The 16463-nt window shown below is 41.9% G+C and overlaps 1 long non-coding RNA gene across 5 annotated transcripts in view; it reads right to left on the minus strand.

The window, feature by feature from the left end:
- The window catches only part of LOC129394064 (uncharacterized), an 89450-nt gene that overhangs the window by 54385 nt on the left and 18602 nt on the right, over window positions 1–16463 (minus strand). Inside the window, exons 2-4 of one of the 5 annotated variants that reach the window (XR_008621256.2) lie at window positions 15327–15468; window positions 14850–14922; window positions 9127–9432 (exon numbers count right to left, since the gene is read on the minus strand). This is a non-coding gene — a long non-coding RNA (uncharacterized LOC129394064). Of the gene's footprint in view, window positions 1–9126; window positions 9433–12440; window positions 13072–14849; window positions 14928–15326; window positions 15469–16463 lie in introns of those variants that run through there. The other 4 variants (XR_008621258.2, XR_008621259.2, XR_008621257.2 and 1 more) reach the window with 4 other exon arrangements.

The raw sequence follows: 16463 nt of genomic DNA on the forward strand, positions 1-16463 counted from the left end.
CTGGAAACCCCTGGCATGGGTGCAAAATCGTGGGTGTGCGTGCAGGGATTTGAATCTTCCAAGGGGAGATATGTACCACATTACAACATCTGCCAGATTCTTTAAAGCATCCTTGGGCCTAGGGATGCTCCCTCACTGTGTGGGCGGGACCTCATGGGAAACCTACTAGAGGCCAGAGCAGAACAAGGGATAGAAAGGAGCGACGTGAACGTGCCCTGGCTCTCGCGTCCATCCACACAGCCACCCTGTGTTCAGGACATCCCTGCCCTGTACCTCCAGTTTTTGCTTTTCCCATCTCCCTCACCCTTCACACTGAACTTTCTTTCCTTCAGACCTGGAACTCAACCCACCTCCTTTGGGTCACGGTCCCCATCCTGTGGTGCACATGTCTGTGTGGATTGGTTTCTTCTACTCTCAGAAGACAAGCAAAATTTTCTTGTTTTCAATTTTTTTTTTTTGGTGTGGAATTATTCTCTTAGATGCTTTCATTAAGAAAAAAAGTATTTGAGCACAAGCAGAAGCTTACAGAATTCAGTAGCTGTAAGTAGCTCATACCAAACTTCACAGCTTAAAAAAATAATGGCTGCTGAGGTGATAGATGGGAAATGGAGGAAGCACTGCCTGGACATGGACTCTCTCCCACGGGGGTTCAAAGAGAAGGCAGCAGAGAGAGGAGGAAGTACGGCAGGGTGTCTGCCACCAGGGAGAAGTTGTACCTGTCTTAGTAGGTAGTGATGTCTTCCTGAGGAAAAGCTGCTGCCAAGGGGAGGGAATGGGGTCTCCTGAGATGGAGTCAGTGGAATGGCTGCTTGCATGGGTGTCATGGAGAACCTGTTCACCTGGAAGCCTGACCATGGGGCCTGAGCCTTGCAGAGGGGCCTGGGGAGGCCTTTGACCTGGTCTTGGTTCTTCAGAGAGCCAGGAAAGCACACCTTCAACCAAGGGAAGGAGCAGGTTCAGAGGGAATGCAGCTTAATGATTTCTTCCTGGGGAGGGCATGGGGACCAGTCTTACTGGAGAGGCTAAGATCCTGTGTGATGGTCCCCTCAGACCAGAGGAGTTTTGCTGGAGACAGGAGACAGCAGTCCTCAGGGAAAATGCTCCCGGCTTTTGCAGATGCTAAGCAGTAGGGCCAACTTGCAGGAAAACCAAAGAGACATCCTGTTGGTCCCGTCTGTGCTGCTGAAAGACACTGGCTCATCCCTTCAGACTTTGACCTCCCTTCCCTGCAAGCTTTCACAAAAGAACAGACTGGAACAAAGGGGTCTGGTCCCTGCCTTCATCCTAGTCTCCTCCCCAGGCTTGTTTTTAAAAATAACTTCTCTTTTTCTTCTACCACAGTAATTTACCCTTTATAGGAAACACAGACATATAGAAAAGTGCAAAGAAAGTGAAAACCAGCTATAATCCAATTACCCAGAAATAACCACTCTTCATAATTTGGCATCTAGTCTTTTCTCCATGAACATTAATGTGTATTACACATGCACATATATGTATGTCTACATGTACTTATTTACACGTATTTATAGAAATGCATGATTAAGCAATGACTACTTTTAGAGAAAAGGCATAGTATCCTGGTTGAGAACTCAGGCTCAGGAGCCCGACTGCCTGGGCTCTAATCCTGGCTCTGTTATTTACTGCTGACATGGTCTTGATCTTTAACCTAGCTGTGCCTCAGTTTCCTTATCCATAAATAGCCAAATTGGCTGGTGCAAAATAGTATCTCATTGTTGCCTGAATTTGCAGTTCTTTATTGGTCATTTGTGTTTCTTGTAATCTGCTTCTTCTACCTCTCCATCCTTTGATAATTCACCATCTTTGTTGTCTCATCAACTTCTCTGTATGTATTGGCTTCCTTCTACCAATCAATAATACTGATTACAATGTTGGTTTTAAACCTACTCAGATCTCTCCTATTTAAAAAATTAAGCAAAACTCCTTGCTGAATGTGGGGAGCTCCTCTCTTTGTTAAACTTTCCACACACTCTCCTTCTTCCTGGTATCCCTCTCCCTACTCTTTCCATTCCTTCCTGATCTCTTTCATACATTTCTTTCCCTGAGAGTGCTTTTTCTCAGTCTTGTCTCCTGGTTCCTTCTGTTTGCTGAGACCCTAGCTGAAGTCACCCACATCCATATCTCCATTGCCTTGTCAATGTGGACAGTCCCCAGGTCTCCGTCTTTCATTGGGACCACTCTTCTGAGCTCCAGACTGATACACCCAACTGGACACCTCCATTAAGACAACCTGCAGAGCCATCAAATCAGTGTGTCTCAAACTGAGTTCAGTGCCTTCCATACAGACCCACCCCTCTTTTTGGTTTCTATCTTTGGAAAGGGTCAGAATCACATCTTTATTAAGGTGTCAGTGATGACTCTGTCAAAAGGAATCAAGGCAGTAGTTACGTTAATGGTTGAATTTTTGGAATGAGAAGATGGGGGCAGGGGTGTGGAGGGGCAGCTGGGCCTTCCTAATATCACAGAAGTCACAGATGCTGCTCTGCTTCATATTCTTCTCCTGAACAAGGCAGACCCTGTGCTTGACAGAAAACAAACACTTAAAATTACTAAATGAATGAAAACTCATGAGGCCAAGAATAATTGCTTTGCACAAAATGCTTTAGCTGGAAGGGCTCTCAAAGATCATCTAGTCCAACTGTGGCCCACATAAGGGTTTGTGCTTCTTAGCACATTTCTTGTGGTGCAGAGAAAAGACCCCAGACCTCCCCACTTCCCAAACAGTGTCATTTTTCCTGGGGCCCTAGACGTGGCCATCAGGGACATCTCTGCCATTACCTGAGAGGCATGGGCCCAGGTGGGGGCTTTGACCTGACGTTGCTTTCTTTTCACCACCCATGTCCCCCACCTTAGACATCCTTAGAAAAGAGTGGGGTTCCATATTTTTTGCAGAGGATTTTCTTAACTCTGACTGGGTTCCCAGGCCCTGAAGTCACATGCGGATGTAGTTACTAACATCCTATGAAGGAAATGCTCTCTCTGGAAAAGTTATTTATTACAGAAAATTCAAAACATACCAAGAAGAGAGAGAAGAGTGCAAGGAATCCCGTGCATTCATTACTCAAATTCCATTCAATCCCATCAAATCTGTCCCATTCTCTCCACCACAGTTTTTGTTTGGTTTTGTTTCATTTCATTTCTAGATAATTTTAAAGCAATATTTGTCAGATTCTTTGGTCTCAAGACTCCTTTACACTTTTAAAAAATATTGAGGACCCCAAACAGCTTTTGTCAGTTAAATTTTTTATATTTACATTAGATATTAAAACAAAGAAACTTTAAAATGTTTACTTATTAATTCATTTAAAAATAATAGTAATACTTATTACATGTTAATATAAATGACATATTTTAAGTGAAAAAATTATATTTTGCAAAACAAACAATAACTAGAAAGAAGAGTGGCATTATTTTACATTTTTACAAATCTCTTTTATGTCTGGCTTAATGGAAGATAACTGGATTCTCTATAGAGAAAATCTTTTTTTTTTTTGAGACAGAGACTCGCTCTGTCCCCAAGGACAGAGTACAGTGGTGCGATCTTGGCTCGCTGCAACCTCTGCCTTTCAGGTTCAATCGATTCTCCTGCCTCAGCCTCCCAAGTAACTGGGATTACAGACGCCCACCACCACACGCCCAGCTACTTTTTGTATTTTTTGAAGAGATAGGGTTTTGCCATGTTGGCCAGGCTGGTCTCAAACTCCTGACCTGAAGTGACCCACCCACCTCTGCCTCCCAAAGTGGTGGGATTACAGGCATGAGCCACCGCGCCTGGCCAGAAGCTGGATTCTTGTGTCTGCTTCTACATTCAATCGGTTACAATTTGTTGTTTGATTGAAATGTGTGAAGAAAATTTGGCCCCACGTACAGCCATAGATGGAAAATGAAGGCACCTTTTAATAGTGCTTGATGAGTACTTCCCATTTTGTGACATGAAATACTTAACAGATGTATTCTGAAAGGTCAAGATTTAACAAAATTAATAATTTCTATTGCTTCATGTAGTACCTTTTTTTTTTTTTTTTTTGAGACAAAGTTTTGCTCTTGTTGCCGAGGCTGGAGTGCAGTGGCATGATCTCGGCTCACTGCAACCTCCACCTCCCAGGTTCAAGCGATTCTCCTCCCTCAGCCTCCCGAGTAGCTGGGATTACAGGCCTGAGCCACCACACCCAGCTAATTTTTTGTATTTTTAGTAGAGACGGGGTTTCACTATGTTGGCCAGGCTGGTCTCCAACTCCTGACCTCAGGTGATCCACCCGCCTTGGCCTCCCAAAGTGCTAGGATTACAGGCATGAGCCACTGCTCCTGGCCCAGTACCTTCTTAAGTTAAATTGACCTTTTTAATTTTTATCTTTTTTTTTCTTTGAATAGGTAGCTATAAAGAATACAGTGACTGAGGCCAGGTGCGGTGGCTCGGGCCTGTAATCCCAGCACTTTGGGAGGCAGAGGCTGGTGGATCATGAGGTCAAGAGTTCAAGACCAGCATGGCCAAGATGGTGAAACCCCATCTCTACTAAAAAAATACAAAAATTAGTAGGCGTGGTGGCAGGCACCTGTAATCCCAGCTACTCGGGAGGCTAAGGCAGGAGAATCACTTGAACCCAGGAGGCAGAGGTTGCAGTGAGCCAAGATTGTGTCACTGCATCTAGCCTGGGCAACAGAGCAAGACTCTGTCTTAAAAAAAAAAAAAGAAAAAAAAAAAAGAATACAGTGACTGCTAGAACTGTTCTATACCACTGCCTTGATTCCTGCTGGAGCATCGGCAGTTTTATTCATTATCGCTTTTGCATCATCAGTGCAAATGTCAAGGCAGTGAAAAAGGTAAGGGACATTGTAATATCGTTATTAAAATAGTTTTGATTCTGAAGATCCCTGAAATAATCTTGGGGATTCCCTCAGATATCTATGGCCTGCACTTTGAAAAGTGCTGTTTTTAAGCAAATCCCAGCCATCACATCACTCACCTATAAATAATTAATATGCCTCTCTAACAAGAGCTTACAAAACGTAACCACTCTACTAATATCACTTTGAACACAATTAATAATATGTTCTTTATATCATCTAATAACACAGCCTGTGTGTCCCCATACTGCCTCGAATTTTTTTTACGGTTGCTTTGTTTGAATTTAGAATCCAAATTATGTCCACACATTGCATTTTTTTATGTCTCTAAGAAATCTATTTCAGTGCCCCCTCTTCTCCCCATTTTCATTCCATTTACTGTATTTGTTGGAGAAAGTGGATCATTTGTGCTATACCATTTCCAGTATTTTAGGTTTGGCTGATTTCATCCTTGTGGTGTTATTTAACGTGTTTTTTGGTCTCCCATGTATATGGGAGTTAGATCTGGAGGAGGGTTTCTCAACGCCACACTGTTGATATTTTGGAGATAATTGTTTGTCGTGGGGGCTGCCCTGTGCACAGAGGGATGTTTAGCAGCATCCCTGGCCTCCAGACACTGGATGTCAGTAGCACATTCCTGGCTGCGAGTTCTAACAGCCTAAAATGTCACCAGGCATTGCCAAATGTCTGGGAGGCAAAATCGCCCCCAGTTGGTTGAGAACCACTGCTCTAGAAACTCCATTAGATTCTGGCTCAGCTTTCATTTTGGCAGGAACAAGTCATAGGTTGTGCTGAGTATTTCTTATGACATTGACCTGATGTCTGATTGCCCCAACTTTCATATGTTAAAATTGATCCCTGAGTTCAAGTGTTGTCAAATGAACCCATCAACTTTAAAGATCTCTTACAACCCTTCTGAAAGTTTTAGCACCCATTGATGATTGTAGCCTGGATCCATTATATCATTAGGGGTTGCAAAGTGGTGATTTTTTTTTCTATTTAAATAATTTGCTTCTGTCTTAATTAGCCGGTCTACTTCTCTAAAGAATAACTTTCCCTGATCAACTACTTGATTACTTTGAAATCAGAACAAAGTAGGATAAGTGCTTGGTTCTTTTCCTTTATTTACTAATTCTCAGAAAAATAAGTTTGTGCCCCGTTCATTCTTCCATTATTTTTTCTTTCTACTTTGAAATAATTTCAGACTTACAGAAAAACTATAGGAATAGTTCAAAAAGCTTTTCCCCGCTGAACCATCTTAGAGTGAGTTGCTGACATGATGCCCTTTCATTCCTCCATGCTTTAGCGTGTATCTGCTATGCACAAGGACCATAGTGTGTATCTGCTATGAACAGCCATTGCCTGACACCCTGCACTGAGTAGCTACCACTGCCACCATCCCCCTCCACCCCCAAACACCCTCCTCACCGTGTTTAGCCTCAACTCCCATGTCAGGCTTGCTGTACTGCTTCTTCTGCTATGCATGGGTGTTTTAGTATCTATTTTACCGGACATGCATACTCCAAATAGTAAGTTTCAAAGTCAGTTGAAATACTCCTCTTATAGTTGTATAACAAACTTGATATATACTTTGTTTCAGTTTGTTTCCAGTTTAGGAAATTGGAAATTTGCTTTATTTTGTATTTTTAATTACATGAAACATTTTCTTGTTTCCAAATTCAAAACTAAAACCAAGAGAAGTCTAGCTTTTAGAATTCAGAGGAATCTTGCTTCCTTCCATGTTTCTTCCATTCTGTTTCTTCTCTCTCCCTATAGATAAATAATTTTTATTATTTTTTGGTTTATACTTCAATTGTTTGCTCACTCAGTACACTGTTCTATGCCTTGTTTAATTTTTTAAAACTTGATATTATAGCCTGCAGATGACTCCATAGCTGAACTTCTACAGAAGTCTTCCTCAATCATTTTTGCTTAATAGCTTCACTGAGGCATAATTTATATATCATAAAATTTACCCATTGCAAGTGTATAATTCAATGATTTTAGTAGATGTATAGAGTTATGCAATCACCACCACCGTCTAGTTTCAGAACATTTCCATCACTCCAAAAAGTCCCCTTGTGTCCATTTGCAGTCAATCCCCACTCCCAAATCAGCCCCAGGCAACCACTGATCTGCTTTCTGTCTCTAGACGTTTGCTTTTTCTAAACATTTCAGGCAGTCATATGGTATTTTGTGGCTGGTTTCTCTCACTTACCACGTTCGTTAAGCTTCATTCATGTTGTCGCATGTATTCGTACTTTGTCAATTTTAATTGCCTAATTGTACTCCATTGTATGACAATACCACATTTTGTTTATCTGTTATTTGTTAACCAGTTGATGGCTATTTGGATTACTTCCAGTCTTTGATTATTATGAATAATGCTCCTATCAACATCCATGCATATGTCATTTTTTTTTTTTTTTGACAGTTTCGCTCTGTCACTCAGGCTGGAGTACAGCAGTGTGATCATGGCTTACTATAATTTCCAACTCCTGGGCTCAAGTGATCCTCCCACCTCATCCTCTCAAGTAGCTGGGACTACAGGTGCATGCTATCATGCCTGGCCATTTTTTTTTAAGTTTTTATAGAGATGAGGTCTCACCATGTTGCCCAGGCTGGTCTCAAACTCTTTGGCTCAAGCAATCATCCCACCTCAGCCTCCCAAAGTGCTGGGATTACAGGCATGAGCCACTGTGCCTGACCTATATGCCTTTGTATGAACACGTATTTTTATTTCTATTGGATGGATTCTTAGAAATGGAATTTCTGGTCACTCTCATTCATTTTACCACTGCATAGAACTCTGTTGCATACTGTTTCACTTTTCCTTTAGGCTATTACAAATAGTGCTGCAATGGATAACTTATGCATATGTAATTCATTCCTTTTTTCAGAGTATCAGTTTGACAGATTCTTAGAAATGGGTTTGGTGGGTCAAATGGTAATCACATACACGTTTAGCTAGATATTGCCAAATTCTCTCCATAGGGGTAACGTCATTCTGTATCTCCACCAGAAATCTATGAAAGTGGTTTTCCACAGTCTTGGCATCAGCATCTATCACACAACTTTTATATTTTCATGAATAGGTAAGAAAGGTTATCTCATGACTTTCTAATTAGAAATGCTTTCTTTTCTGATTTATACTTTTTTCACTCATTCATTCATCCATCCCATACCACCAAGAGGCAGCACCCCATAGGTTACTCTTATTGCTATTACTATTGTCATAAGTGCCAGGTTCAGTACCAGCTCTCAACAAGGCAGGACGTATTCCTGCCATGTTGGACCTTATATTTTGGTAAGGAAAGACAAATAATACACTTGCTAAGTTAGAACATGTTCACATGGTGGTAAGTACTATGATGAGAACTGAAAGAGGGTGATGGGGTAGATCAGTGGATGACATCCATTCATTTATTTACCGAGCCCGGGCTCTAGACAAAGGGTTAGGGTGCTCCTGGGTAAGATGTAGAAAGAGTCTTTGTTAAGATGACCAGAGAAAGTGTGTGGGTTCTGATAGGTCACACAGAGCAGAAGGCACAAGCTGACACTCCTGTACTGGGTCCTGGGAACAGAGAGGAGCAGATGTGGTCTCTGTTCACGGTCCAATGCGGGAGAAAGACATGGAATTAAGCCACACAGTAAGAAAAATGCCCTCATACTACAGTGAGAGCCTAGAAGAAGGCATTCCAGAGCTTTCCTCAGGTTGATGAGGGGTCAGGGAAGGATGCGCAGGGCCTGGGAAGACGAGTCAGGGTAGCTGGCAGCCCCACAGGGAGAGCAGCTCAGGCTGCCCCTGGGCACAGAGCACTGCCCTCCTGGTGGGACTGTGAAGTAGCGAGGGCCTCTTTGGAACAAGCCTCTTCTTGTCCTATTTTCAGTGTTTACACAGTTCCTGGGACCTGGTGGCTTGTGATCTTAGGCACTTTACTTCTCCTCTGCATAGGTGTATCATGGGCCCCCAAAGATGTCCACATCCTAATCCCTGAAACCTATGAAGATGTGACTTTACATGGCAAAAGGGACTTTGGAAATGTGGTTAAGGATCTTGAGATGGGGAAATTATCTTGGGTTATTGGGGAATAGAACAGGGGCTGATGTAATTCACAGCATCCTTATAAGACAGCAGAAAGAGAGTCGGAGTTAGAGATGCAGAGGTCTGAGTGACTAGCCAGGAGCCAAAGAATGTGGGTGGCCTGTGGGCGCTGGAAAAGGCCAGGAAAGGGCTTCTCCCATGGGGCCTCCAGAAGAATATGGCCCTGCTGTACTGTTGATTTTAGCCCAGTGAGGCCCATTGCTGACTTCTGACCTCTAGAATTATAAGATAATAAATCTGTGTTGTTTTAAGCCACTAAATTTGTGATGATTTGTTATAGCAGTGTATTAGTCTGTTCTTGCACTGCTATAAAGAAATACCTAACACTGGGTATTTTATAAAGAAAAGAGGCTTAATTCACTCACAGTTCCACAGACTGAACAGGAAGCATGGCTGGGGAGGTCTCAGGAAACTTACAGTCATGGTGGAAGGCATAGTGGAAGCAGGAATGTCTTACATGGCTGGAAAGGAGGAAGAGAAGCGGGGAAGTGCCACACACTTTTAAACAACTAGATCTCCATCACAAGACAGCACTAGGGATATGTAAGCCATTAGAAACCACCCCCATGATCCAATCACCTCCCACCAGGCCCCACCTCCAACGCTGGGGATTACAATTGAACATGAGATTTGGGTGGGGACACAGAGCCAAACCATATCAAGCAGCAATGGGAAATGAATACAATACTTTAGTTTCCTGATCCTTGAAATGGAAATAATAACAGCTCCCATTTCATAGGGTTTCTGTGAGGATTAAAAAGCAAATGCCTGTTGAAGAGCTTAGTAGGGTGCTCTGCTCCATCAAGGTGGATGCTGGTTGTTACTGCTCCTGCTCAACCCTAACAGAGGCCCCTGCTCTCATCTTATTGCCAACTAAAGTCCCAAGGCCTTCATCTTTCCCTCATCCCCCTCCTCATCCCTTAAATCTGGACAACATAGGTCACAAATAGCCTTCAGGTCAACTGAATCATTGAATTTTATATTTTGCTTATCCCTTGGGTAAAAATGTTCCTTTGTTGATTTGACACTCATTTCTCTGATTACTAATAGAATTAAGCATTGAGTTATACATTTATTGTCCATTTGTATTTCTTCTTTTGTGACTTGTCTACTTATGTCCTTTGTTTATTTTCCTACTAGAGTGTTCATCTTTTTTTAATTCAACCATTTGTCATATAAGTTGGGAATATTTCCCCCAGTACATCATCTGTCATTTCATTTTATTTATGGTGTCTTTAGTTGAAGATCTATCAATCATGTCTTTTATAGCATCTAACTTTTATTTTATGCTTTAAAAGTTCTTCCTGCTAGCAAGATTACAAAATTTTTTCTAATTTTTTTGGTAACACATTTATGATTTTATTTTACAGTGTAAACTTTAAACCATCTAGCATTTGGTGTCAGAAATGAAGAATTAATTCATTCCCCGAAGTGACTTATGCATGTCTTGAATATCTATTCTACCACCAATAGTTTATGATTACATATTCATCATGCATTGACTTTCTATATATACTTAGTTTTATTATTCATGAGTCTACTTCTTTGCCAGTAAGATATTACTTCTAATTATCTATGTAGCAAATTTCTAGTACAACAAAAATACTGGACCTCTTTCTTTTACATTATCTTCTTTTTCAATATTTTACGTATCTTTCTTAACAAAGCTTGGTGTCAAGTTTCAAAAAATTTATTTTTGAGATTTTGTAATTGTGTTAAATTTCTAGATTAATTCTTAGAGTATTGATGTGTTCATAGATTAAGGCTTTTAATCCAAGTACACAATGTGTTCTTTTATTTATTGAAGTCTTTTTAATGCACTTCAAATAGTGATTTGTGATTTGTTGTGGGATAGTAGAGTAATATTTGGTCTTTGTCCTTAGTTCCTGTCATAGAGCTTCTAAAATCTTTGGAATTTCCTGAATGATAAGGGTGATAGAAGCATCTTTTGTTCTAATGAGGTGACTCCTGGTGGGCTTCCAGATACCTTTAGGTTAGGGCTGATCTCCATAAAGAACTAGACTTGATTAGAAGCTTGGAACTTTCAGTGCTCCTCCCCAACCTCCGAGGAGGAGAATAAGCAACTCCTCAATGGCTAATGGTTTAATCAACATGCCTATGTCATGAAACCTCCATAAAAACTTCTAAACAATGTAGTTCGGAGAGCTTTGGGTTGGTGAATACATCAAAGTACTGAGAGGGTGGTGCACTCAGAGAGGTCAGGGAAGCTCCTCCCCAACCCCACCCACACCTTGCCCTGTGTAACTCTTCCAGAAATGGCACATGTAACTTATGTGTTGTATAAGTCTGTTCTCACACTGCTAAAAAACATATACCTGAAACTCGGTAATTTATAAAGACAAAGAGATTTAGTGGACTCACAGTTCCACATGGCTGGGGAGGCTTCACAATCATGGTGGAAGGTGAAGGAGGAGCAAAGGCACATCTTACATGGCGGCAGGCAAGAGAGCATGTGCAAGGGAACCGTTCTTTATAAAACCATCAGATCTCATGAGACTTATTCACTATCACAAGAACAGCATGGTAAAAACCCACCCGCATGATTCAATTAGCTCTCACTGCGTCCCTCCCGTGACACATAGGGATTATGGAAGCTACAATTCAAGATGAAATTTGGGTGGGGACATAGCCAAACCATATCACATGTTTTTCCAAGTTTTGTGAGACATTCTAGCAAATTATTGAACCTGGAGTGGGGGCATAGGGAAGTGGGACTCCTTGACCTTGTAGCCAAGTCAGACAGAAGTGTGGGGACTCTGGGGACCTGATACTTGTGGTGGCATCTGAAGTGAGAACGGTCTTGTGGGACTGAGCCTTTAAACCTGTGGAGTCTGGTACTAACTCTGGGTAGTTAGTGTCAGAACTGAATTCCATGTTAGACACCCAATTGGTGCTGGAACTGGTTGGTGTCAGGAGGGGAAAAAACCCACAAAAACCTGTCTATTCCTTTTAAAGTTTTTTTCTAACCATTGCTATTGTGAATAGGCTCCCTTTCTCATGCTAATTCTTACTGGTGGTGATATAGGAATTAAAAAGAAATTAGGAAGATAGTGAGGGTATGGGAGTCCTTGGTAAGGTTTTCCTTTTAATGAAAAGCAGCCCCCAAATCATTTTCTTTTTAAGAAAGAACAGCCTGTAAAATCAAGCTGCAGACATAGACAAGCAAGCTAGAAGCTTGCACAGGTGAATGCCCACAGTTGTGCCAATAGGAAGAAACTACCTGGGAATAGGCATGATCAAAATGGCGGCTCCATCTTCTCTTTTCCTTGCCAACCACGTGTACAGCAAGGAGCAGACAAGATGGCAGTTGACTAAGTAGAAAGTCCATTTGCATAATAAGATTGTGGGGGCGACCAGCCTTACCCACACACCATGTAAACGTCACACCTGGTCAAACCAATCTGTGGGCCCTATGTAAATCAGACACTGCCTTCTCAAGCCTGCCTATAAAATCTGCTGCAGTCTGCCACTTTTCCCCCTTTCAGAAGTCTCTCTCTCTCTCGCACGAGATATAGCTGCTCTCCTCTCTCTTTTCTTTTGCCTATTAAACTTTCTGCTCTTTAACCCACTCCATGTGTGTGTTTCTGTGTCGTCTCGTTAATCTTCTCGGCATGAGATGACGAACTCCAGGTATTTACCCCAGACAATGATGCCACTTCAGTGGCATATGGAATAAGTACTCATTTTTGTGCATTTATTGTGTAAAATTATTGATATATCTTTTAGTTGCTTTTCCATGGAGTGTGTTGGGTTTTCAAGGTGGGTAATAACATTATCTGCAAATATTCATAATCTCTAACATTTTAATATTCATGTCTTTCCTTTTTCTTGCCTTGCTCATTCCATCTTAGTTTTCAGATCCAGATTACAGCATCTTGAAGGCAAGTAACTTCGGTGTCTTATGCATGCACTGTCATCTGTCAGGTCATGGGGACCACTGTAGGCAATGGTTCAGAAGCAGTGGGTCTTGTGTTTGGATCCCACGGGGAGGGCCACACCCAGGCTGGCCCAAGGCTACATCAGTCTCTATTACTGTTCAGTGAAGCCATATGTGAAGCCAGGAGACTGCTGTGTCAAATCTAAGAAACCCAAGTAAGGATGGAAACAGGAAAGTAAACAGCAAGGATGGAGACCAGAGGGCTTGTAAACAAGAAAGAATGGATGTGACCAATGGGTAAACAGGTATACGTGAGGTGGGTAAGAACCTGATAATGTGAAAGGTGAGGGTTTCTCTCTTGTATGTGTGCCTGGCCACGCCTGGCTGAGACATCATGACTACACATGGGCCATTTTTGTGCCTGCCTTGACACTACTGTAAATGAAAGAAAGTGTGAGTAAAGGCCTTGGGAAATGAAGGTCAGTTATCAGTTAGGCAGTGTCCAGGGAGCAAAGCAGGAGGCAATGGGGACTGGCCATCAGGTCCTCTTCATTTAGTGTTCCAAGAGCTTCTTTAATTTTAGAGTTTGGCTTTGGTGCCTCCATGCTCGACCTGGTCCTGTGAACGTCCCCCGCCTTCACTAAATCTGTGAGAGAAGTTCTTGGGCCCTAGGCTCCTGCTGCAGAGATGGCTCTCCTAGTGCCCCAGCCTCAGCAGCACCCCCAACTGAGCCTGTTTCCAGAAAAAGGGCCTCATCCATCACACTGTTGTTGATCTGTCTGACATGTTGCAGCATTTCCCAAAAGGGGTTTTCTAGAAACCCTGCATAGATTCGGTTTTTCTGTTATTTCAAAATAATCCGGGATATGACTTGTTAAGGTTAAAAAGTTAATTCCTGGACCCTACCCAGGATACACAGAATCAGAATATTTAGACACAGAAATGTACATTTTCAGTAAGCTATCCAGGTTATTCTTGTGGGCATTAAGTTTGCAAATCGCTTTTTTTAAAGGCAGTGGTTCTCAAAGTGTGGTCCCTGCATCAGCATCACCTGGGAACTTGTTAGAAATGGAAATTGTTAGGCCTCATCAACCTCCTGAGTTAACAACTCTGGGTTTGAGGCCCAGCATTCTGAGTTTTGAGAAGCCTCCAGGGGATTCCGATGCACATTCAAGTGTGAGAACCACTGGATTAAGGCAAGGGTTCTCAACCCAGTCTGCCCATGAGAATATTGTTAGAAAAGTCCCTAGGACCTTTTAAAAATTGGCAATGCTCAGGAGATTCTGGTTTAATTGATCCAGGGGAGCCTAGGCATTTTTTTGCATATGTGTGTTTTATTTGTTTATGTATTTATTTTATAGACTCTAGTTTTTAGAGAAGTTTTAGGTTCACTGCAAAATTAAGCAGATGGTACAGAGATATCCTGTATACTCCCATCCTTACAGGTGTACAGCCTCCCCATTATCAGCACCGCCTGCCCAGAGGGTAAATTTAAAATGATATTTTTAAAAATAAAATGTATAAATGATAAAGCTGTAGTGACAAATCATTATCACCCAAGACCACAGTTTACATTAGAGTTCACTCTTGGTGTTGTGCATTCTGTGGGTTTAGACAAATGTAGAGTGACATGCATCTGCTATTATTGTATCATATAGAGTGGTTTTCCGCCCTGAAAATCCTCTGTGCTATGTATGCCTAGTCATCCCTCCCTCCCCACTATTGCCTGAAACCACTGATCTTTTTGAGCCCGAGCGATGATTTTAATGTGCAGCGGGAGATGAAAATGATGGTTTAGGACAGTGGTTCTCAGGGAATGATTTTGTAGCCCAAGCGATGCTTGGCAAAATCTGGAGATATTTTTAGTTATCACAATGGTTGGGGAAGAGGCGGTGGTGGCTGCTACAGGCATCTAGTGGGGAGAAGCCAGGGATGCTGCTAAACATACAGAATAGCCCCCAACAACAAAGGATTACCTACATGGAGATGTCAGTAGTGCCAAAGTTGAGATACCCTTGCCCCGGGAAACAGTCATACTCAAGAATCTCAGCTTCTAGACTTAGTAAAAAAAAAGTATATATTTGTTGGTATCCTCTCACTCTCAGAAGCAAAAGACATTACATCTAACTTAATCATCCCTGCCTACATGATAGCATATATAGATATGCTTACACAAAATAACATTTGCATTCATAAAAGGCATCCCCAATATACATGTAAACACACACATGCAGATAAGTGTACATGCTGCCCACACATGCATACATGCTGATACTCATATTTACTAAGCCACACATACATACACAGCCACACATCCCACCATAACTCACAATCATTAAAACATGCACATATACATACACATGCACACACTGTCTATCCCATTTATTAAATGACAAGCACCCCAGGGCCACCCAACGTTCTCCTGCCTTCTCTGGCCCCATTCTCCCTTCGTCCTACCTGAATGACTGTCTTCAGAGGCCTGGATGTTGGGCTTGACACAGTGGAAGCTCCCCATGCCAAGGTCAAGGCTGCATGTCCATGGGGTGCTGACCAACCAAGCAGGGTGCAAGGGGGCTCTACTGGGCAAGGTGCTTGGGAGCTGCATGAGAGAGCAGTGAGAAGGGACCTCAGGTCCAAGACATGCCAGGAACCTGGGAGGGATGAGGGCAGGGAGAGAAAAAGGAGCCAAACTGATGCTCAGCTAGCTCAGGGGAGGAGAGTGAGAAAGGAAGGACTGGGGAGAGGCTGGGGCTGTGCTGAGGCCCTCGACAGAGGACACTGTCATCTCTGTCTGTATCTGTTGTCTTCTCAGCTGTTAATGGTCCACTTGACGCTATTTTAGACACTTCCATGTATATCTTTAAAAACTGTACTGAAAAGAGTACTTGTTTTTGGAGACAGGAAGGTTAAGTTTGAATCGTGGGTCTGCTACTTGCTGGCTGTGTAATCATGGGCAAATTTCCCAAATTCTCTTATCCTTCGGTCTCTTATATGAGAAGTGGGCATAGCAATACCTATTCTAAAAGATTTTGTAAGGATTAAGTAGGAGGAAATGTATAAATTGCTGATAAATTACCAGGCATGGAATATGCCCCTAGCAGTGCTAGATCCTTTCTCTTACCCTCTCTTTAGGTACTTTGCATGTATTAATGCATGTTTATTCCTAGAATAAAAGCCTTTTTATGCTCTGTTGAATTGGAAAACACTTCCAGAAGCAGGATAACTGGGTCAAAGGATATGGTCACTTTGATGATCTTTCATATTTATTGTTAATTCATTTTCAAATACTATTTCTGGATATTTTTTCCAATGGATGTCTCTCAAAACGTGACAAAACTTTATGTGTGAAGACATTCTTTATAATTGCAGTGTTATTTATAAACAATTATACAATAGGAGGATACACCGATTTAACACTTTTAGGAATAAGGCAGCGTGGAGACAAATAATTAATGGTCAAGCCACTTATGAGATCACCTCTTGATAGGTTATTAATCAGACATTGAAATAATAAGAACAACGACTAGGGGGTAAAATCGGAAATGCTATATGACCAAATGAAAAGAGAAAATTTGAAATAGATTCTCAACGATT

Source organism: Pan paniscus, chromosome 16 (genome assembly GCF_029289425.2).
Source record: "Pan paniscus chromosome 16, NHGRI_mPanPan1-v2.0_pri, whole genome shotgun sequence".
Taxonomy (NCBI): Eukaryota; Metazoa; Chordata; class Mammalia; order Primates; family Hominidae; genus Pan; species Pan paniscus.